General features: G+C 41.7%; 1 long non-coding RNA gene and 2 gene segments (V, D, J or C); 1 reads left to right on the top strand and 2 right to left on the bottom strand.

Moving 5' to 3' along the window:
* The window catches only part of LOC122923233, a 306,484-nt gene that overhangs the window by 88,117 nt on the left and 192,727 nt on the right, over positions 1 to 25,640 (bottom strand).
* Positions 1 to 25,640, bottom strand: part of LOC122923246 — a 386,426-nt gene that overhangs the window by 288,863 nt on the left and 71,923 nt on the right.
* The window catches only part of LOC122923288, a 172,523-nt gene that overhangs the window by 75,346 nt on the left and 71,537 nt on the right, over positions 1 to 25,640 (top strand). The window lies entirely within an intron of this gene.

Raw genomic sequence — 25,640 nt, 5'->3', positions numbered from 1 at the left:
TTTTCTCACGTGCGTGCAAAACACATTACAATGTTTTGCACTCGAGCGGAAAAATTGCGCATTTTCCCACGACGCACCCGCATCTTATCTGGGCCAAAAACATGATGCCCGTATGAAAGAGACCTAAGGGAAACCCAGAAGTCAATGACAATCGGCTCCCCACTTCTAAAGCTTTATGATCTGCATGCAGCTGCAAATTCAGCAAGTACATACAGAAACATCCTTACAGAGATATATCCACACTAGAAATGTACGCTAGAAATTTTTCAAATTTATCCCCACGTTATGTTTCTCTGAATGAGACATGCAGTTCTTCCACAAAGAAAAGAAAACTGAGTGTCTCAAGAGAAAATTGCTCTGGTTAGCTGAGTGGCCTTTGTGGGGTTCTCAGGGGCAAAAATACAACTCTTCCAGCTAAAAACAAGCCACCATCAACAGAAAAATAAAAATGTCTCAGAGTCTCAGAATGTGATGCCCCTGTTATTCAGCAAAAGTACTAAAACATAACAACTACATAGATTTAATATATAATGTAGTCTCAATTGCTGATCATTCAAATTCAATGTTCGTGTGCAAGAGGCCTAAGGCCCGTGTGCACTCCGCATCACGGATGCGGACCCATTCACTTGAGGAGTGCTTCCGTGGTGTTTCTGTCCGTGCCTCCGCACCGCAAAACATTAGAACTTGTTCTATTTTTTTGTGGTGCGGATGGATCACAGAACCATTCAAGTTGAATGGGTCTCGATCCGTCTCGGCTACCACATGGATGTTTCCCGTGCATTGGGGACTGCAAATTGAGGTCTCTAATGCACGGAACGGATGCACAACGTTCGTGTACAAGAGGCCTAAAGGAAATGACCTATGTATGGTAGGATAAATAACAACAATTAACAACTAGTTGACAGGTTTTTCCTTCTAAAATTACCATGAATTCCGTGGAGGTCCTGGGCATGTATATTGTCCATACATAGTTGCAGGCTATTAATAGTACCACTTATCATGTCACGGAAGCTACATTTCTGTAGCATTATACCAGTATTTGAATAGTTTAAACCTTTCATGACACCATGTTTTTGTTATAGCATCTATCACTGTGGTAGCTCCAGCTCCCGCTATAGTCACAGTGAGAAGCACTCATACAAAAACTAAACACATACCCTCCAGGAAATGCCTGTTGGTTTCTGGAAATTTTGGTTTATACTGTACTATTTACTCATGACAGACTGCTTCACAAATGGTTCACTTACTTTGTCCTAAATTAGTGAGGTATATCATTATAGCAATAATAAAAGCTGGATATATAAACTATACAGCATTCAGGCCGATTTCAGTCAGTTTTTCTGGTATTTTTAGTCTCTCCTATATTGCTAAGTACATGCTCAGGAGTCCCTTTATTAGCAAGAACAAAGAACCATCATAACTATCATCAGTTCCCTCTATCGTGGACCAGATAAATCTATGTATTAGGCCTCTTGCATGATTTATGAACAGCGCCATCTATTGGTTTCATAGTCTTATGACAAGACTACTAGTCTTGTCATAAGACTATGCAACCAATAGATGGTACTGTTCGAATTTTCCATGCAAATGGTTTTTCAGCTGAAAAACAAGGCAGATTCTGCTCATTTGCATGTCTTTCCCATATGCCCATGTTTATGCAAATGAGTTTTTACATGACAAAATTGTATAGAATTGTATAGTCCTCCACAATTGTCCCAATTCCAAAACAGGCAGAAGTGAATACCTTAAGTTATTATCGCCCGGTGGCTCTCCTATTGCTATGAAGTGCTTTGAACAACTTGTCCTCAGGCACATGAAGAGCAAGATCTGCACCTCCATGGACCAATACCAGTTTGCTTACAGAGCACAAAGGTCAACTGAGGATGCTGTCTTACTTACCCTTCACACTGCGCTGTCACACCTGGAGCAGAGAGAAAGCTATGTGCGGATGCTGTTCATTGATTACAGCTCGGTTTTTAACACTATCCCTCCCAACAAGTTGGCAACGAAACTGAACAACTTGGGTCTCACTCACACCTGTGCAACTGGATACTGGATTCTCTTACAAAAAGACCACAAATCGTACGCATGGGCAAGCACTTTTCTTCATCCTTAACACTAAACACTGGGGTACCGCAAGGCTGTGTGTTGAGCCATCTCCTTTACTCCCTCTTCACAAATGACTGTAATCCTATTCACAATACCAATACCATTATAAAATTTGCAGATGACACGACCGTGATAGGCCTAATCTCCAACAATGATGAAACAGCCTATAGGAAAGAGGTTGAGAACCTAGAGAGATGGAGTAAGAACAACAATCTCATACTCAATACCAAGAAAACAAAGGAGCTAATTCTGGATTTTAGGAAGAAGAAACAAAATGGACACCATCCCATTAGCATTAATGGTGAAAACGTGGAGATAGTTCAAAGTTTCAGATTCTTGGGAGTTCATATTAGTCAGGACCTGTCATGGATAAAAAACACAACAGAAATTACCAAAAAAGGCCTTCAGAGGCTTTATTTTCTGAGGAGTCTGAAGAAAGCACAACTCCCAAAACAGCTGCTTGTAAATTTTTACAGGTGCACCATAGAATCTGTTATCACATACTGCATCACAGTGTGGTACTCCGGCTGCTCTTCTGAGGACAAGAAGACCCTCAAGCGCATCATCAGAATGGCTGGCAGAATCACTGGTACTCAGTTACCATCACTGGATGACATCTTCACTGCTCGCTGCAGCAACAGGGCAAAAATTATCTGCGGGGATCCAACTCACCCCGGCCACAGCCTTTTCATTCCCCTACCCTCTGGTAGGCGTCTTAGAGCCCTACATGCCCACACCACTAGGCTGAAGAACAGCTTTTACCCCAAAGCAATCAGTCTCCTAAATGCTCAGAGATTATTGCCCCTTCCTAGGATAGAAACTACCACAGACTGAAAGTGACTGCTGCATTCATGACCCCATGATGACCTCTTGTCTGCAGTGGTAGAGATTGTGGTGTAGAAGCAGTGGTCTCTTGTCTGCAGTGGTGTCTGAATCAGTGTATATATACTCACAAGCACTTCCTACTTTGCTCTTGCTATATATATGCTGTGAACTGTGAATAGTAATGCTTTCTAGTGCAATGTTTAGTTTTTTTTGTAGTGTAATGCTTTAGTTGAAATGTCAGTTCTTGTTCCTCTGTCCATGGCATCTAGGATTGCTCCAAACAACATTTCATTGTATTGTACATTGTATTACATTGTGTTGTACAGTGACAATAAAGGCATCTTATCTTATCTTAGAAAGGTTATTGTATATTATGTTAGGACAATCAGAAAACTTTTTTCACCCTAATGATATTGATCTAGGTGTGCAGGTCCACCCAAGCCATCCAACAGATGTAAAGCATCTTTGAGGCTTACTGGCTCTCAGTCAGATGAGCGCTGGTTTGGAATGTCTCATAGTGCACACGGCTGCCATTGTACGTTATGCTGACTAAGCCTGTCATCTGTCTCATGGATAGATTGATGGCTTGCATGTACCTGGCTTTTGGCATATAGCCTTTGTGTGGTTGTCTATTCTATGTCGTAGATAATAGGAGTCCAAGATGCATCCAGCTATCCTCTTAATGCTGGTTCCAAACCATTTTGATGGGGTTTCCATCAATTTCTAACCTTTTTTGTGAACCAGACACCCTCTCTCCTTCAGAGCAGGGGGTGCCTGGTTTGATGCTCGGGTCTCCCATTGACTTTCATTGAATTAAATTGTACTCGAGCACCCGTAATATTCGTCCGAGCACTCCGATGTGCTGAGCATAGCGATGCTCAAGCCGAACAGCAGTTCGGCCGAGCATGCTCGCTCAACACTAGTAATTTACACTATACACTGCTTACTCTAGTTTGGGGGTGTTTCAGAGCTGACCCCTTAGGGTTTATTACATCACAGAGTACTGGTACTTAACACTCTGTACTGTAATAGTAGGTTTTGGCAATGGCGCAGGCTCAGAAGTTGAACTTGTGTCATTGTTTGTGAATTCTTGTGACACCTGGCTCCCACTGTGAGGACTGGAGATAATTCCGATCCCTGAGGTTGAACCCTTTAGATGCCATGGTCAACAGTGACAGCAGCATCTGGGCGGTTAGACAGGGAGTTCCCTCTGTCCTTTGATGAGCACCGCCCACTTGCAATCCCTAGGGGTACAGCCACAGCTTATGTGGGTTTCCTATCATGAACAATTTGCTTATGGTCAGCCATTCCCAAACATAAAGGGGTTTTCCGAGGTTATCAATTTCTGATCAGTGGGGGTCTGACACTCGTGACCCCCGCCAATCAGCTGTTTGTGATGGCAAAAGCCCTCGCAGTAGTGCCATTGCCGTCTCTAGATTTTTCAAGGCCTTGTGATGATTTGTTCATCAGTCACATAGCCTAGGTGTACCTCAGCCCCATACAAGTGAATAGGCCTGAACTGCCATACCAAGCCCAGCTGCTGTACTTCGTGAGCATGGAGAAGGCTGTGGCGCTCACAGGAGCTCCAGTGTCTTCTCAAACAGCTGATTGGCAGGGGTCCAGGATGTCGGACCCCCACCTATCAGGTACTGATGACCTATCCTTTAAAGTCTCTGAAAAATCCTTTTAATTCTTCTTTAACAAGCTTTGCTAGAACAAATTGTGTGCTTAGGGTTGTTGTCTTAATGCATGACCCATGTTCTCTTGATATTCAGGTCATGAACGGATATTTTCTTTTAGAATTTGATGCTATAGGTCAGATTTCATTGTTCCGTGAATGATGGCAAGCCGGCACAGATGCAGGAAAACAGAGCCAAACCATGATGGGGTAAAGTTTTTATGCTGGAATGCAGTGTTTTCCTTTCTTCAAAAATAACGCCTCTTATTTAAAGGGGCTGTACCATCTCACACATTAGGGGCATGTTGCTAGGATATGTCTGATAGGTGCGAGTCTGGACCCAAGCACAATGAGCGCTATGCAGTTTGGACCTGGTAATCACATGATCCTTTGGATTCCTCATTTACAGTGGAAATAGTGGGAAAAAAAGGTTCATTTTATCCCAAAGGTCTTCCAGTGACCTCTTAAAGACAAATTGTGCAGAAAAAATATATTAAAAAATAAGTGAAAAAATTATAAAAAAATAAATAAAATTGGAACACAATAAAATAAAAAAATATAATAAAATACAAATAAAAGAAAAAAAAGAACAAAGTCTTCTTGTGAGACATACAGTATATGGCAAAAATATATATAAAAAAATAACAATATTATAAAAAAAACATAAAATACAAATAAAATTAAAAAAAATTAAAAGGAAAAAGTGCAAATAACACTCTTGTTCACTGTCCCACAGCTGTCTTTTTATGACTTCTTGGGGGACATATTTTGTGACAAAAATATATATAAAAAAATAAAATTAAAATAATGGCCGAACTTTTTTCGGCCTTATGTACCATGTTATGTACTATGTATTTTACAATTGCAATAACTATCAAATATAAAAAAAATACAAATAATAAACAAAACAAAAAGTAAAAAGTGCAAAATAAAAAAAAAGTGTCAGTGTCCCCAATGGTCTTTTTGACCTCTTGGAGGACATATTATGTAGTGGAAATATATTAAAAATTAAGTTAAAAAAAGGATTAAAAAAATTATAAAATACATAAAAGTAAAACACCCACACTAACCAAAACCATTATCACCCGGGATGAGGACCGCGGACCCATTCAAGTGAATGGGTCCGCGACCGCAGACAGTGGCACGCGGTCACAAATTGCAGTCGGCAGCACAGGCATACCCGTCACACGGTTATGTGTATGATGCAGTGAAAAATTGGCAGTCACAAGGCCATTTTTCTGTCAAATTTAAGTCAATGGCTATTCACATGGCTGTCCTATTTTTGGTCATGAAATCAATGGGACTGTTTAGAGTGCACCCGTTTAACAGCCGTTAAAATGGGTACACAAGTCCAAAATGTCCTTTTAGGGGTTAAAAAAGTGCTCATGCACTTGCACGTGCAGAGGCAGCTACTCCTTTCTTGATGCCGAAGGACATGCTGAAGGATGCTGATCCATGATTTTCACAGACCCATGGACTTCAATGGGCGTGTTTGGTCCGCATCACGGACCAAATTAGTGCACGTCTCCGTAATTTTTTTACTGACCCGCGGTCAATACAAAAAAACTGATATGTGCACAGACACATGTGTGCTGTCCGTGTGGTGTCCGTGGAAACTGCATTAGCGAAAAATATAAATGTGAACAAGGCCTTAGAATGTTTCATTTCAAATGATGAAATTTTTCTGTGGACATTCAGACATCTGAAGGCCTTGATTTTGAAAGGGTTAAATATATGAAGTCTATAGTATCAGTACTGATTTTGAAGGTACATGTTTTATAAAGAAAAAGAACAGTTATTCTCAAAATTAACGCTAGATGGTGTGCTTTACTGCTGAAAAGTATTGTTATAGCTATGAATTATACTGAAAGAGGAACAAAATATAGGAGCACACAGAAAAACTATTGTAACAGATCACATTGACATAGTGTATAATCTCCTTTTAATCACAATTAATGTAGGTTACTTTCACACTAGCGTTAATATTTTCCGGTATTGAGATCCGTCATAGGGTCACAATACCAGAAAAAAACGCTTCCGTTTTTCCCCATTCATTGTCAATGGGGACAAAACATAACTGAACAGAACGGAATGCTCCAAAATGCATTCCGTTCTGTTCACATACCGGAGAGCAGCATGCTGCGGTTTGCTTTCCGTCCTGGAATGCAGAGCAGGACGGATCCGTCATGACCCACAATGCAAGTCAATGGGGACAGATACGTTTTCTCTGACACAATCTGACAATAAAAAAAACTGATCCATCTCTCATTGACTTTCAATGGAGTTCATGACGGATCCATCTTGGGTATGTTAAAGATAATACAACCGGATCTGTTCATACCGGATGCAGATGGTTGTATTATCAGTAACGGAAGTGTTTTTGCTGAACCCTGCCGGATCCAGCAAAAACACTAGTGTGAAAGTAGCCTAATATAATAAAGTATTTTAAAGAGGACCTTTCATCGGTCCAAACATTGTGAACTAAATATCATGACATATACAGCGGCGCCCAGGGATCTCACTGCCCTTACTATTATCCCTGGGTGCCACTCCGTTCTCCCGTTATGTCCTCCGGTATGTTCGGGGACTTGGTTATAGTAGGCGGAGACTTAGGACTCTTGGTTATAGTAGGAGGAGTCTGCCCTTGTTCTGCTGGGCGTCTCCTTCTCCTAGGCTGTAGCACTGGCCAATCGCATCGCAGAGCTCACAGCCTGGGAGAAAAAACCTCCCAGGCTGTGAGCCCTGCGCTGCGATTGGCCAGCGCTACAGCCTAGGAGAAGGAGACGCCCAGCAGAACAAGGGCAGACTCCGCCTACTATAACCAAGTCCCCGAACATACCGGAGGGCATAACAGGAGAACGGAGCCGTGCCCAGGGATAATAGTAAGTGCAGTGAGATCCCTGGGCGCCGCTGTATATGTCATGATACATAGTTCACAATGTTTGGACCGATGAAAGGTCCTCTTTAAGATAGTATTCAGTTTGCTCTTTTTGGCATGTTAAAGGGAATGTATCAAATATATTTTATTTCCTTATTTAAACCATATGATAGATACTCCTTTTTTCTCATTTGTATTTATTTTGAGGGTTTACAAACAGAATTTTGTAATTTCCGTTCAGATTTCTCTGCATTTCTGAACCATATCTCAACCAAAAACTGCATGTGTTAGGCCACTTTCACACGGGTGAGTTTTCCACGCGGGTGCAATGTGTGAGGTGAACGCATTGCACCCGTACTGAATCCGAACCCATTCATTTCTATGGGGCTGTGCACATGAGCGGTAATCACGAATATTCGAATTGCTAATTTTTATTGCGAATATCGGCACTTCGACAATTTGCGAATATTTAGAATTCGGAATTTCGAATATTCAAGATTTATTTTTAAAGAGTACACATGATCCCTCCCTGCTTCTAGCTTGTGGGCCAATGAGAAGGCTGCAATATCTTATTATTGCAGCCTGAGATAACGAATTCTCGAATTCGCTAATATATGGCGAATATTCACCCAAATTTTCACGAAATATGACAAATTAAAATATTGCCCTTGCCGCTCATCACTAGTCTCCAATGCACGGGCAACGTCAGTGCAGCGGCCGGGACGGATCCAGACTAGAGTTGTTGCGATACCAAATTTTTGATTAGATTTCGATACCATAAAAAAGTATTGCGATACTCGATACCATTCGATACCACTGCAAAAAAAAAAAAAAAAAGCCACGTGCATTCCGTATTTTAAATAAATGGCGAATCGCGCATTTTTTTTTATGTTCCGGCGTTCACCACATAGATTTTTTAATATATTATAATAGTTTGGACTTTTCTGACGTGGCGATATGTTTATTTATTGTTTATATATTTTATATGTGAAATTGGGAAAGGGGGTGATTTACACCTAATATTTTAGTGGGTTTTCTTCTTATTTTTTTTTTACACTTTTTATTTAATAACTATTTCCCCCCTTAGGGGCCAGAACCTGGAATCTTTTCATCCCTTGTCCTATTAACCCTATAAGATCTCTATCAGGGTGAATAGGACCTCACACTGTCCCTGCTGCCCTGTGCTTTGTGCACAGGGCAGCAGGGAGCTGACTATGGCAGCCAGGACTTCAGTAGCATCCTGGCTGCCATGGTAACCGATCGGAGCCCCAGGATTACACTGCTGGGGCTCCGATCAGAAGCTGCCACTGCCACCAATGAAGAGGAGGGGACCCTGTGGCCACTGCCACCAATTAGAAGGGTAGGGGACCCTGTGGCCACTGCCACCAATGATTTTAATACTGGGGGGTTGAGGGGGGCAGGCGCACTGTGCCACCAATGATTTTAATGCGGGGGCAGGCGCACTGCGCCACCAATGATAATTAACCCTTAATACAGGAGGCGGGTACTGGCAGCAGATCAGCGGCAGTTAACCCCTCAGGTGCCGCACCTGAGGGGTTAACTGCCGCTGATCGCAGCTCCCTGTCAGAGGCAGGGTGCCGGCTATGCGCTGCGCTGCGATTGGACAGCGCTACAGCCAGGGAGAAGGAACGCCCACTAGAGAAGCTGATGTCTCCTCCCCATTGCTCCGATAGTAATTAGAATATGGAGCAGGAGACAGTAATGGGGCACAGTGGGCGAACGGAGCGGCGCCCAGGAATAATAGTACGTGCTGGGACATCTCTCAGCGCCGCTCTGTGTAGCCTAATACTTAACTAAGTCCAAACCCTGGAAAAGTCCTATCATTAGTGGCGCAGTGCGCCCGCCCCTCCTCAGCTCCTCTCTTCTCATTGGTGGCAGCAGCAGCGCAGAGGTAAGAGACTGCTTCCTTCTTCCTAGTGCTGCTGAGAGAACATGAGCACGCCGACAGCAGCGCACTCATGTTCAGCGATACTAGACATTTTCAGCGATACCGAGACAAAAGTATCGATTGGGTATAGAAATTTCGATACCTGCAACAACCCTAATACAGACCCATTCAACTTGAACATGTTCTATTTTTTTTGCAGTGCGGAGGCACGGCCAGAAACACCACGGAAGCACTCCATAGTGCTTCGGTGGGGTTCCGATCCGTGCTTCCGTTCCGCATCTCCGTCATTGTGAATTCAAGTGAATGGGTTTGCATTCATGATGATGAGTGCACATAGGCCAGTGCCAGTGTATTTCAGGCCTGCCGTATGCGGGCCACAATATGACCACGGGTACACAACGGCCGTGTGAACAAGCCCTAATTCTTGTGTTCACTTCTGAGTGCATTCTTTGGAAAGCATTCATGGTTAGGTGACTGGCCACAGAGGCCAGTCATCTGAAATGGATCAGAAAGTAGAACAAAAAAAAAAAGCAAGCCTCATATTGTTACCATTTTGCTGGAGATTCGAGGTAAGAAAACCAAAACAATAAGGGCTAAGGCTACTTTCACACTAGCGTTTTTGCTGGATCCGACAGGACTCAGCAAAAACGCTTCTGTTACTGATAACACCACACAACAAAAAAAAAACTTTCCGTCTGCTACTGGGCAAAACCCATTTGTCCTATACTAAATCGAGTGTGTGGATTACAAATCCGAAGTCAGAATTGTTGTAATACGTCACAAAATTATGCCTAAATGAATTAAGCACTTGGAAAGCATTGAATAATTTTGAACAGAACGAGTTTTACTCCATCAATTACCTGATCTACATCAAAGTTTGCGTAGTAAACAGTGTATGAAAATGTAATGGAATAAGAAAATTTCAAAAAGTCTTGTTTTTTAGTTTAAAAGTCTTACTTGAGCAAGGCCCAGTACTGTTAAAAGTGCTTCAGGCATCTGCTTTTGCGTTTGTGAACAGTCATATTTTCCCATTGCAAAAACCAGCAGTAGTCCCCCATCATGTTGGGATTCCAGCGGCCTTCATACCTGTTATCCATTGTAGAAATATCTTCATGGAACCGCTCTCCATGTTCGTCACTTACATGTTCCAAACAGGGTGGGAAAAAGTCAAGATGGGAATGTAAGAAATACACTTTCAATGACATTCGGCAGCCAAGTTGTTCATATGCTGTAAGCATGTTGTCTACTAATTCAGCAGAGTTTGCAGCTCGTCTGTTCCCAAGGAACTTCTGCACTACTAGCACAAATGCATCCCAAGCTGCAAGAGGCACTCGCTTTGTCAGATTCTTGCGCTGATCATAAGTAGTGTATTTGCCACATATGTAGCAGAAATTGTCTGGATCGTTAACACATTTGCGTTTATCCATCCTAAGTTTTAAAACTGATAGCACTATAACAGATCACTTTATCAAATTCTGTCCAGCTTGCCTAATATACTTACTGCTGACATCAGCCTGAGTGTGTCTGGACATTGTCATCTCCAATATAATGCATTAATATAACTGAATAGGCTTTGCATGTACTTAACCCTTTAACCCATGCAGCAGGCGCCATAGCCACGGGTTTCTGCTATTTTAAATAGCAGAGACCCGCGGCACATGTATGCGATCAGCCATAAGGCTGATCGCATACATTTTCTCTTTCAGATGCCGTAGTCAAATGTGACCACGGCATCTGCACAGTCCGGAAGCAGAAGTCGCGCACTTCCACTTCGGTAACAGCGTTCCCCGGCTGAGATCGAGGAACCTCTTACATTGATCTAATAGGCTGAGACCTCAAGCAGGCTTCGGTGCCTATTAAATGACTATACCAATACAGACCACTAGTTCGCAGCATTGTATTGGTATAGAGCAAATGAAGGGTTCAATGGTGTCTATATAGACATCAATGAACACAATAGGCAATCTAATGATTGCCAGTTTTTGTCACCCAAGAGGACTTAAAAAAAGTTTAAAAAAAAAGTTTTTACAAATATAAAAAAAAGTTAAAATCACCCCCTGTTCCTTATTAAAAAAAAATACTTACTAAAAAAAATAAACATTATGGGCATCGCCGTGTGCAAAAAATGACCATACTATTAAAATATAACAATATTAATCGCATACAGGAAATGGCGTAACGGGAAAAATAATACATTTGCATTTATCCAACTTAAGTTTCAAAACTGATAGCACTATAACTACCCAATAATTTTTATATAAAAAGTGATCAAAAAGCCACACACACTTCAAATTGGTATCACTGAAAAGAACAGATCATCCAGCAAAAAATGAGCTACAAAAAAGTTATTGGGGTCAGAAAATGGTTATAAAAAAAAATTGTTTTTTCCTCAAAGGTTTTCATTATTTCTTTTCAGTATTAAAACGCAAGAAAAATTATACAAATGTGGTATCGATGTAACCGTACTGACCTGGAAAGTGAACATAACAGGTCAATTTTACCGCATAATGTACAGTGTAAAAAAATTTAAATAAAAACCGTTATCAGAATTATGTTTTTTCCCAATTCTACCCCATTTGGAATTTTTTTCCCACTTCCTACTACATAGTATGCAACCGTAAATGGTGTCATTAGAAAGTACAACTTGTCCCGCAAAAAATAAGCCCTCATAAGGCTATGTGAATGGAAAAATATAAAAGTTAGGACTATGGGAAGGCAGGGAGTGAAAAACGAAAACGCAAAAATGGAAAATCCCAGGGTCCTTAAGGGGCTAAAATCTAGATGTGTCAGGCAAATTCCGAGTTCATATTTGGAATCAACGCGCTCATTTTAGTATAAATCACATGTTTTTCTCTCAGTAGCAAAATCATTGTTGCACGGTGGTAATACAACCATCTGCATCCGGTATGAACGGATCCGGTTGTATTATCTTTAACATTGCCAAGATGGAGGGATGGATCCGTTTTCTGATGTGTCAGAGAAAACGTCCCCATTGACATGCATTGTGGATCATGATGGATCCGTTTTTCTCCGCATCCCAGGACGGAAAGCAAACCGCAGCATGCTGCAGTTTGCTCTCTGGTATTAGAATGGAACAGAATGCATTTTTGGAGCAATATGTTCTGTTAAGATACATTTTGTCCCCATTGACAGGGCAGGCATCAGCACCTGGCAAACCTGGGCACACTGCTCCTAGGGGGCCCACTCAGGTCTATGCTGAAGATCTCTCTACGGGGAATCCCCCAGTGTTACTGAACAGTCAAGACTCTAGTTCCTGGCTTAGGAGTCCCTGCTCTGACTCCATATATGGAGTCAGTGCTATGAACATGAAGAGGGTATCCCCAAGCATTATCAGTATGCTTGAGGACACCCAGTGTATTTAAGTGTAATTTTTCTGAAATGTTTCTGCCAGGATTTGAACGCACAACCTTCTACATTAGAGGTAAGAACCTTAACCACTGAGCTATGAAGCTCAATGCTAAACTGTGCTAGAAAAACCTCATAATAGATTCTCGTGTATTAGGTATTCCTATACAGCAGAAGAAGAATTTTATATATATTTTTTTAGTAATTGTAAAAAAATGTATGCCACAAAATAAATGTGTAATTCCTCCAGGCGCAGAGGATGTCCCCTCGTCACAGTCACAGTCCTGGGGATAAATAGCTGATGGGATAGATCTCTGTACTGACCCTTGATATATTTATACATATTAATTAGATCTCCCCTCAGTCGTCTTTTTTCTAAAGTGAATAACTCTAATTTTGATAATCTTTCAGGGTACTGTAGTTGCCCCATTCCAGTTATTACTTTAGTTGCCCTCCTCTGGACCTTCTCCAGCTCTGCTATGTCTGCCTTGTTTACAGGAGCCCAGAACTGTACACAGTACTCCATGTGTGGTCTGACTAGCGATTTGTAAAGTGGTAGGACTATGTTCTTATCACGGGAATCTATGCCCCTTCTGATGCAACCCATTATCTTGTTGGCCTTGGCAGCAGCTGCCTGACACTGGTTTTTGCAGCTTAGTTTGCTGTTTATTAAAATTCCTAGATCCTTTTCCATGTCAGTGTTACCGAGTGTTTTACCATTTAGTATGTACGGATGACTTGCATTTTTCCTTCCCATGTGCATAACTTTACATTTATCAGTGTTAAACCCCATCTGCCACTTATCTGCCCAAGCCTCCAATCTATCCAAATCCCTCTGTAGTAGTATACTGTCCTCATCAGTGTAAATTACTTTACACAGTTTAGTGTCATCTGCGAAAATTGATATTTTACTATGCAAGCCTTCTACAAGATCATTAATAAATATATTGAAGAGAATAGGGCCCAATACTGACCCCTGAGGTACCCCACTAGTGACAGTGACCCAATCTGAGTGTGTACCGTTAATAACCACCCTCTGTTTTCTATCACTGAGCCAGTTACTTACCCACATACAGATGTTTTCTCCCAGTCCGAGCATTCTCATTTTATATACTAACCTTTTATGTGGTACAGTGTCAAATGCTTTGGAGAAGTCCAGATATACGACATCCATTGATTCGCCGCTGTCAAGTCTAGAACTTACCTCCTCATAGAAACTGATTAAATTAGTCTGACATGACCGATCCCTCACGAAGCCATGCTGATATGGCGTTATTTGCTTATTTCTGTTGAGATGCTCTAATATAGCATCTCTCAGAAAACCTTCAAACAGTTTACCCACAACAGATGTTAAACTTACCGGCCTATAGTTTCCAGGGTCTGTTTTTGGCCCCTTTTTGAATATTGGCACCACATATGCCATGCGCCAATCCTGTGGGACATTCCCTGTCAGTATAGAGTCTGCAAATATCAGAAATAAGGGTCTGGCTATGACATTACTTAATTCCTTTAGGATACGGGGGTGTATGTCATCCGGTCCTGGCGATTTGTCTATTTTAATCTTTTTAAGTCGCTGATGTACTTCTTCCTGGGTCAGACAGGATACTTTTAATGGGGAATTTATTTTTGCATTCTGCATGTCATCTGACAATTTATTTTCCTCAGTGAATACATTGGAGAAAAAAATATTTAACAGCTTTGCTTTCTCCTCATCGCTCTCTGCGACTTCCCCCTCATTACTCTTTAAAGGGCCGACACCTTCAGATTTATAATTTTTAACATTTATATAATTGAAGAATATTTTAGGGTTAGTTTTACTCTCTTTGGCAATTAATCTCTCGGTCTCTAGTTTGGCCGCTTTTATTTGTTTTTTACATGTTCTATTTTTTTCCTTATAGTTTTTCAGTGCTTCCGTGCTCCCCTCCTGTTTCAGTGAATGATATGCTTTCTTTTTGTCATTTATTGCTTTCGTTACAGTTCTATTTATCCACATTGGTTTCTTTTTATTCCTTAACCTTTTATTACCATACGGTATGTACCTCTCACAATGAGATTTTAGGATGTTTTTAAAGATATTTGAAGTTTGGTATTTTTGTTCCTCCCTGTAGAAACGCTCTTTTGAATGATAATTGGAAGGTTATTACTTTGTGGTCACTATTTCCCAGGTGTCCCCCAACCTGCACGTCTGTTGTTCTGTCCGGCCTATTGGTTAATACTAAGTCCAGTATGGCCGTCCCTCTAGTCGGGTCCTGAACCAGTTGGGAGAGGTAATTGTCTTTGGTTATTGCCAAGAACCTGTTTCCTTTATGAGATATACAAGTTTCAGTTTCCCAGTCTATATCTGGGTAGTTGAAGTCCCCCATAATAACCACCTCATTATGATTTGCCGCCTCGTCTATCTCGTTTAGTAATAGATTTTCTGTGGACTCTGGTATATTAGGTGGTTTATAGTAAACTCCTATTAGTAATTTATTGTTGTTTTTAGCTCCATGTATCTCTACCCACAGTGACTCCACATGTTCATGTCCCTCATTTATATCTTCGCGGAGTGTGGGCTTTAGACCGGACTTTACATAGAGGCAGACCCCTCCTCCTCTCCGGTTTTGACGATCCTTTCTAAACAGACTGTAACCTTGTACATTAACCGCCCAGTCATAGCTATCATCCAGCCATGTCTCAGTTATTCCCACTATGTCATAGGTCTCCTCACACATCACTAATTCCAGCTCCCCAGTTTTATTAGTCAGGCTTCTGGCATTAGTATACATACATTTGAGAGGTTTATGTATATTTTTTACCCTACACCTTTCCTTCTGAACTGTTCTAGTCCCTCCTTCCATTCCTCCCCCAGTCCCATTACTTTGCCCCCGGTCTCTATCTGCACTATCTTCCCGTCCTATAACGTAATTACCCTCCCCCCCAGTCCCTAGTTTAAACACTCCTCCAACCTTCTAGCCATCTTTCTCCCCAGCACAGCTGCCCCTTCCCCATTGAGGTGCAGCCCGTCCCTACGATAGAGCCTGTAGCCGATAGAAAAATCGGCCCAGTTCTCCAGGAACCCAAAGTTCTCCAGGAACCCAAACCCCTCCTTCCTACACCAGTTCTTGAGCCACTTGTTAATCTCCATAATCTCCCGCTGCCTTTCTTGTGTGGCTCGTGGTACAGGCAGTATTTCGGAAAATACTACCTTTGAGGTCCTTGCCCTCAGCTTTTGACCTAAATCCCTGAAATCATTTTTAAGGACTCTCCACCTACCTCTAACTTTGTCATTGGTTCCGATATGGACCATGACCGCTGGATCTTCTCCAGCCCCTCCCAGTAATCTGTCAACCCGATCCGCAATGTGTCGAACTCTAGCGCCAGGAAGACAGCACACTGTTTGGCGATCACGGTCTTTGTGACAGATTTCCCTATCTGTTCCCCTAATAATGGAGTCTCCCACTACCAGCACCTGTCTGGCCTGCCCTGCTCTCCTGGTTCCCTGCTTACTGGAGCTGACATTCCCCTGACTGGCAGAGGAAGTGTCCGGCTGCAGCAGTGCCGTCCCCGGACTGACATCCCCCTCATCTGCCAAACGTGCAAACTTGTTGGGGTGTGTCAGATCAGGGCTAGCCTCCCTGGCACTCTTCCCTCTACCCCGCTTTCTAACTGTTACCCAGCTAGCTACCTCACTTTCCTCAGCCTCCTCTCTGTCACCCTCCCCCCATCTACCCCAAAGAGTGCTTGCTCGGTGAGAAGCAAACTCTTTTGCAAATTATCAATGCCTCTCAGTGTTGCAACTTGCCCGTTTAGAGACTCGATTTGCGATTCCAAACGGGTTATTTGCTCACATCTAGAACAAAGAAATGCACCCTTGAACTCCTGTTCCAGGACTGCATACATCATGCAAGATGTGCACTGGACTGCGTTGTAAATTGTGCAACACATACTAAATGGGGATTACAACAGTAAAAAAGTAAAACAGTATATATGATTCAGACCTAGACCCTGTCTGCTGTAGCCGAAGGGCTACGCTAAACCAAGCCAACAACACACAAGGAAATTATATCCAACCTTAGTTTCCAAACTCCTTTTCTTAAACTCCTTGTTTTTTTAACTCCACTTAATAAGAAGGCCACTTAGTAGAGCAGGCCCCAGGAAGAGCAGGCTCTACAGAGTTTTAGTGGGTTAATTTATAGCACCTGGTTGCCCAGGGCACTCCCCTTAATTAAGCAGAGAAAAAAAAAAAAAAAGGTTTAAATGGCAGTACTAGAATACCAACACTTAACTTTCAATGATATAAATATATATATATAAAAATCATACTTCTGATATATATGAATGCATGTGGGAAACTAATACTGAGGTTTTTAGCCATAATATATGTACAGCGGGTTAACATGAAGCTCTATAGCCCAGTGCTAAGAAGCCATGATTGGTGGTGCCTGCATGAACGACAGGATCACCTGATGAACGAGCGTTTCGCTGCACAATTAGATGGCCAGATGATCGGGAACGGGTGTGTCTAAATCCACTTTAAGGCTCTGTTCACATCTGCCTCATGGTTTCCCAGGAAACAGTGTCCCTGCCCTGACACTAATAGTGTAAACATAATGTTCCCCAAAAATAATTGTGCTAAGCTGATACTGTGCCAGGGTGCCCACCAAAGTAACAGTGCTCCCCAAAGTCCCACCAATTGAAATAATTATCTACCAAACAACACGTAGTAGTAATAGTGCTCCTACAGTAATACTGTCCCCACTGTGTCCCAGAAGTAATAATGCTCCCATAGTGCTCATACTAGTAATCAAGTTCCTCATAGTCCCTCAACTGTAATGAAGCCCACCATAATGCCCCCAGTAGTAATAATTATCTTTATAATGTATAACAGTAGAAAAATGCCTCCCTATAATGTGCACCAGTACATAAAAATGCCCTGTTGTGTGGCAATATAAAGAAATGCCTCCACTTAGTGCCCCCTGTAGAACCAGTGTCCCCATAGTACCTTCATAATGTGTGCCAATGCCCTTTACTGTGTGCCCAAAAAGTCTTAGTGCCCTCAGTTGAGACAAGGTCCCCATAGTGCCCTATAATTTGCACCAGTATAAAATTCTCCTATATCGTGCGCCTCCCCTTGTCCCCATGGTGCCTGACAATGTGCTAGTATAAAATGCCCCCATAATGTGTGCCAGTATATAAGATAGGGTCACCAGTAGATGCCCCCATAGTGCTCCTACCCCTCCATAGTGCCCCCCATGTGTACCAGTATATAAGATAGGGCCCCCTATAGTACCCCCCATGTGTGCCAGTAACTAAGATAGGGCCCCCATAGTGCTCTTCCCCCTCCATAGTGCCCCCCATGTGTGCCAGTATATAAAATTGACTTTAAAGACGGACGTATCTAGATTCCGCTTGGAGACGAGGGGAATGAAGACAAAAGGGGGCGCACAATAGGGTAGTACGTTCAACACAAATGCGAGAAAATTAAAAGACAAAAGTGCTCACCTTTTAGGGTTGTGCTACTGATAGGCACAACCCTATTGTAGGCTTGTATAGTTTAGACCCTTTAACCGGGACTGCAGCCGCAGAAAAAGGATACTTGTAGAAGAGAGAATTCTGGTCAGGCGCAAAATAAAAAATAGTTTTTTTCTTTTCATTGCCATATTCTAACCCCCAAGGGTTATGTCTTAGAGTTAAGCCTCTTTGACATGAGTGATACAGATTATGCCAGGATCTGTTAGGCCTCTTTTACACGGGCGTCATATTTTGGCTCAGGGTGCGTCCCGGGTGCATTGCGGCAAACCTGCGTGAGTAGGAACGCAATTTCAGTCAGTTTTGAATGCGATTGCGTTCCGTTGTTCAGTTTTTATCACGCTGGTACAATGCGTTTTGCACGCGCGTGATAAAAAACTGAATGTGGTACCCAGACCCGAACTTCAGGTTTGGGTTCGGTGTTGTGTAGATTGTATTATTTTCACTTATAACATGGTTATAAGGGAAAGTAATAGCATTCTTTATACAGAATGCATAGTGCAATAGGGCTGGAGGGGTTAAAAAAATAAATAAATATTTTTTACTCACCTTAATCCACTTGTTCGCGCAGCCCGGCTTCTCTTCTGCCTTCATCTGTGACGAAAAGGACCTATGGTGACATCACTGCGCTCATCACATGGTCCATCACCATAGTGATGTACCATGGTGATGGATCATGTGATGGACCATGTGATGAGCGCAGTGACGTCACCACAGGTCCTTTTCCTCACAGATGAAGGCAGAAGAGAAGATGGACTGCGTGAACAAGTAGATTAAGGTGAGTTAAATTATTTATATATTTTTTTCTAACCCCTCCAGCGCTATTGTACTATGCTTTCTGTATTAAGAATGCTATTATTTTCCCTTATAACCATGTTATAAGGGAAAATAATAATGATCGGGTCTCCATCCCGATCGTCTCCTAGCAACCGTGCGTGAAAATCGCACTGCATCCGCACTTGCTTGTGGATGCTTGCGATTTTCACGCAGCCCCATTCACTATGGGACCTGCGTTTAGTGAAAAACGCACAAAATAGAGCATGCTGCGATTTTCACGCAACGCACAAGTGATGCGTGAAAATCACCGCTCATGTGCACAGCCCCATAGAAATTAATGGGTCCGGATTCAGTGTGGGTGCAATGCGTTCACCTTACGCATCACACCCGCGCGGAAATCTCGCCCCTTGTGAAAGAGGCCTTAAGCTAAAAACTGATGTTTTTTCAAGCAAGTTGAATCATTTCTCTCTGCGATTGCAAAACTGAATAACAATCTACAGGGTGGGCCATTTATATGGATACACCTTAATAAAATGGGAATGGTTGGTGATATTAACTTCCTGTTTGTGGCACATTAGTATATGTGAGAGGGGAAACTTTTCAAGATGGGTGGTGACCATGGCGGCCAGTTTGAAGTCAGCCATTTTGAATCCAACTTTTTTTTTTTTTTTTATAGGAAGAGGGTCATGTGACACATCAAACTTATTGGGAATTTCACAAGAAAAACAATGGTGTGCTTGGTTTTAACGTAACTTTATTCTTTCATGAGTTATTTACAAGTTTCTGACCAATTATAAAATGTGTTCAATGTGCTGCCCAATGTGTTGGGTTGTCAATGCAACCCTCTTCTCCCACTCTTCACACACTGATGATGTGTTTCCCTCTTTATGCACTGAAGCTGGCACGTTCCCTGAGTTTTTCCAGCAAGATGGTGCACCACAACATTATGGGTGTCAGGTCTGCGCATTCCTAGATGAACAGTTTCCTGGAAAGTGGATTGGTCGTCGTGGGCCAGTTCAATGGCCCCCAAGGTCTCCCGATTTGACCCCCTTAGACTTTTATCTTTGGGGTCATCTGAAGGCAATTGTCTATGCTGTGAAGATACGAGATGTGCAGCACCTGAAACTACAGATACTGGAAGCCTGTGCTAGCATTTCTCCTGCGGTGTTGCTATCAGTGTGTGAAGAGTGGGAGAAGAGGGTTGCATTGACAATCCAACACAATGGGCAGCACATTGAACACATTTTATAAGTGGTCAGAAACTTGTAAATAACTCATGAAAGAATAAAGTTACGTTAAAACCACACCATTGTTTTTCTTGTGAAATTCCCAATAGGTTTGATTCAAAATGGCCAACTTCAAAATGGCCACCATGGTCACCACCCATCTTGAAAAGTTTCCCCCCTCACATATACTAATGTGCCACAAACAGGAAGTTAATATCACCAACCATTCCCATTTTATTGAGGTGTATCCATATAAATGGCCCACCCTGTACAATCTACATCTACTAGCAACCATCAGTGAAAAACAGTATTGCATACGCCATTCGCTTCCATGTAGCCAGAACTGCGTGAAAAATGCACAAGATAGAACATGCTGTGATTTTCTCTCAACCGGCACTCACATACACAAAGCCATTGAACTGAATGGGCCAGGATTCAGTCTAGAGGCTATGTGCTGAACGCATCTGGACGGACACCTTTCTCATGAAAAAAGCCCTTATGGAGCTGTGGGGTGGCTTTTTTTGTAGGACGATCTACAGTTTTTATTGATAGCATTTTGCCATGTGTATGAGTTTTTGATCACTTTTTATTCAATTGTTTTTGGGAGTTGGAGCAATGAAAAAATTGCAAATCGGCCATTTTGATGGTTTTTTTCCCATTAAGTCATTCAATGTATGGGATAAACATTTTTAGGTTTTAACCCCTTAAAGACGGGCCTAGTTTCATATTTACATTTTTGATTTTTCCTCCCCACGTTCCAATAGCTATACCTTTTTTTATTTTTCCATTCATATAAGCCATGAGGACTTATTTTTAATGCTGCAACTTATTTTACCATGTCTTGTACTGGAAAACGGGAAAAAAAATTATACAATTTTTGTGGTATGTACAACTGTTTGATCACTGTTCAATTTTTTAGGGCGGACAAGATGACAAAAAAATTGTGAATTGTGTATTTTATTTTTTATTTTTTGTTACGGCATTCACCGCACAGGAAAAATATATAAATTTTAATGGTTCAGGCATACGGCGATACCTGATATGTTTATTTTTTTAATTGTTTATATATTTTTATATAGAACAAAGAAACTTCCAGCATCCAAGCCGTAGTAAAATCCTTAAATGTTTATTTCTTGCTTTAAAATCCATATGGTTAACATGTTTCGACGTGTTGTCTTAACCATGACAAAATTACATGACCACACATCACTTCCTTAGAAACATATCACCACCCCGAACACGCCTTTTACCATGTGTTTCCATAATCATTAATTAAATCAAAACAGGTGCACAGAGTACCATGTTAAATGAAAACAAATAAATCAGAACATGTTAACACTGCCATATATACAGGAACCCTATTAATTTTAAAAAAATCAGATCATGCCTATTATTCATTCCTTTGGGCACTCTACTATCAAGTGAAAAAGTCCAGTATGACTCCTTATTGAATAGCCTTCTAATATCTCCCCACCCCGCTGACAAGAATTGAAAACCTTTTTTTTATTCCCATAATACCTATTCAACTCGTACTGGATTTTTTCACATATTTTCGGCAGGTCAATAGAATGGCTTGGTGGTGGCCCGACCTGGTACCGCTGGCCACCACTTTGCTGGCCCAGTGTTAGGTGTGGGTCCGAGCTCTGGGACCAACAACTATCCCTAAAACAAAGCCTATCAGACAATGGGGGCCTATCCTACCGATACGCCCCCATTGTCTGAGATAGGAATACCCTTTAAAGAGGTTAATAGTACAGACATTATTTGATTGTTAATGTTTTGATATTTTTGATTGTTTATTATTTTAACCACTTCAGCCCCGCTAGGTGAAACCCCCTTCATGACCAGGCCACTTTTTACACTTTGGCACTACACTCCTTTCACCGTTTATCGCTCGGTCATGCAACTTACCACCCAAATGAATTTTACCTCCTTTTCTTCTCACTAATAGAGCTTTCATTTGGTGGTATTTTATTGCTGCTGACATTTTTACTTTTTTTGTTATTAATCAAAATGTAACGATTTTTTTGCAAAAAAATGACATTTTTCACTTTGAGCTGTGAAATTTTGCAAAAAAAACGACATCCATATATAAATTTTTCGCTAAATTTATAGTTCTACATGTCTTTGATAAAAAAAAAATGTTTGGGCAAAAAAAACAAATGGTTTGGGTAAAAGTTATAGCATTTACAAACTATGGTACAAAAATGTGAATTTCCGCTTTTTGAAACGGCTCTGATTTTCTGAGCACCTGTCATGATTCCTGAGGTTCTACAATGCCCAGACAGTAGAAAACCCCCACAAATGACCCCATTTCGGAAAGTAGACACCCTAAGGTATTCGCTGATGGGCATAGTGAGTTCATAGAACTTTTTATTTTTTGTCACAAGTTAGCGGAAAATGATGATGATTTTTTATTTTATTTTTTTCTTACAAAGTCTCATATTCCACTAACTTGTGACAAAAAATAAAAAATTCTAGGAACTCGCCATGCCCCTCACGGAATACCTTGGGGTGTCTTCTTTCCAAAATGGGGTCACTTGTGGCGTAGTTATACTGCCCTGGCAATTTAGGGGCCCAAATGTGTGAGAAGAACTTTGCAATCAAAATGTGTAAAAAATGACCGGTGAAATCCAAAAGGTGCACTTTGGAATATGTGCCCCTTTGCCCACCTTGGCAGCAAAAAAGTGTCACACATCTGGTATCGCCGTACTCAGGAGAAGTTGGGGAATGTGTTTTGGGGTGTCATTTTACATATACCCATGCTGGGTGAGAGAAATATCTTGGCAAAAGACAACTTTTCCCATTTTTTTATACAAAGTTGGCATTTGACCAAGATATTTTTCTCACCCAGCATGGGTATATGTAAAATGACACCCCAAAAAACATTCCCCAACTTCTCCTGAGTACGGCGATACCACATGTGTGACACTTTTTTGATGCCAAGGTGGGCAAAGGGGCGCATATTCCAAAGTGCACCTTTCGGATTTCACCGGTCATTTTTTACAGATTTTGATTGCAAAGTACTTCTCACACATATGGGCCCCTAAATTGCCAGGGCAGTATAACTACGCCACAAGTGACCCCATTTTGGAAAGAAGACATCCGAAGGTATTCCGTGAGGGGCACTGCGAGTTCCTAGAATTTTTTATTTTTTGTCACAAGTTAGCGGAAAATTATGATTTTTTTTTTTTTCTCTTTTTTCCTTACAAAGTCTCATATTCCACTAACTTGCGACAAAAAATAAAAGATTCTAGGAACTCGCCATGCCCCTCACGGAATACCTTGGGGTGTCTTCTTTCCAAAATGGGGTCACTTGTGGCGTAGTTATACTGCCCTGGCAATTTAGGGGCCCATATGTGTGAGAAGTACTTTGCAATCAAAATCTGTAAAAAATGACCGGTGAAATCCGAAAGGTGCACTTTGGAATATGCGCCCCTTTGCCCACCTTGGCAGCAAAAAATGTGTGACACATCTGGTATCGCCGTACTCAGAAGAAGTTGGGCAATGTGTTTTGGGGGTCATTTTACATATACCCATGCTGGGTGAGAGAAATATCTTGGCAAACGACAACTTTTCCCATTTTTTTATACAAAGTTGGCATTTGACCAAGATATTTTTCTCACCCAGCATGGGTATATGTAAAATGACACCCCAAAACACATTCCCCAACTTCTCCTGAGTACGGCGATACCAGATGTGTCACACTTTTTTGCTGCCAAGGTGGGCAAAGGGGCACATATTCCAAAGTGCACCTTTCGGATTTTGCAGGCCATTTTTTACACATTTTGATTGCAAAGTACTTCTCACACATATGGGCCCCTAAATTGCCAGGGCAGTATAACTACGCCACAAGTGACCCCATTTTGGAAAGAAGACACCCCAAGGTATTCCGTGAGGGGCACTGCGAGTTCCTAGAATTTTTTTTTTTTTGTCACAAGTGAGCGGAAAATTATGTTTTGTTTTTTTTTCTCTTTTTTCCTTACAAAGTCTCATATTCCACTAACTTGCGACAAAAAATAAAAAATTCTAGGAACTCGCCATGCCCCTCACGGAATACCTTGGGGTGTCTTCTTTCCAAAATGGGGTCACTTGTGGCGTAGTTATACTGCCCTGGCAATTTAGGGGCCCATATGTGTGAGAAGTACTTTGCAATCAAAATGTGTAAAAAATGGCCTGCAAAATCCGAAAGGTGCACTTTGGAATATGTGCCCCTTTGCCCACCTTGGCATCAAAAAAGTGTCACACATCTGGTATCGCCGTACTCAGGAGAAGTTGGGGAATGTGTTTTGGGGTGCCATTTTACATATACCCATGCTGGGTGAGAGAAATATGTTGGCAAAAGACAACTTTTCCCATTTTTTTATACAAAGTTGGCATTTGACCAAGATATTTATCTCACCCAGTATGGGTATATGTAAAATGACACCCCAAAACACATTCCCCAACTTCTTCTGAGTACGGCGATACCAGATGTGTCACACTTTTTTGCAGCCTAGATGCGCAAAGGTGCCCAAATTCCTTTTAGGAGGGCATTTTTAGACATTTGGATCCCAGACTTCTTCTCACGCTTTAGGGCCCCTAAAAAGCCAGGGCAGTATAAATACCCCACATGTGACCCCACTTTGGAAAGAAGACACCCCAATGTATCCAATGAGGGGCCTGGCAAGTTCCTAGAAATTTTTTTTTTTTCGCATAAGTTAGCGGAAATTGATTTTTTTTTTTTTTTTCTCACAAAGTCTCACTTTCCGCTAACTTAGGACAAAAATTTCAATCTTTCATGGACTCAATATGCCCCTCAGCAAATACCTTGGGGTGTCTTCTTTCCAAAATGGGGTCAGTTGTGGGGCGTTTGTACTGCCCTGGCATTTGAGGGTCTCCGCAATCATTACATGTATGGCCAGCATTAGGAGTTTCTGCTATTCTCCTTATGTTGAGCATACAGGTAATGAGATTTTTTTTTCCGTTCAGCCTCTGGGCTGAAAGAAAAAAATGAACGGCACAGATTTCTTCATTCGCATCGATCAATGTGGATGAAAAAATCTCTGCCAAAAAAAAAAAATGGAGGGGAAAGGCGTCTGCCAGGACATAGGAGCTCCGCCCTACATCCATACCCACTTAGCTCGTATGCCCTGGCAAACCCGATTTCTCCATTCGCATCAATCGATGTGGATGAATAAATCATTGCCGGGATTTTTTTTTTATATATATATATATATGCATACAAAGTGCTTGCCAAAGCATAGGAACGCCGCCTCCTCCTCAGCTCGTATGCCTCGGCAAACGTATCTGTCACTGCAGAGGAGAAAATCCCATCTTGCAGCGCCGCATACACCGACTTGCGTGTAATCTGACAGCAGC

Source organism: Bufo gargarizans, chromosome 1, assembly GCF_014858855.1.
Source record: "Bufo gargarizans isolate SCDJY-AF-19 chromosome 1, ASM1485885v1, whole genome shotgun sequence".
Classification (NCBI taxonomy): domain Eukaryota; kingdom Metazoa; phylum Chordata; class Amphibia; order Anura; family Bufonidae; genus Bufo; species Bufo gargarizans.
This window is presented reverse-complemented; position numbering and strand designations above follow the sequence as displayed.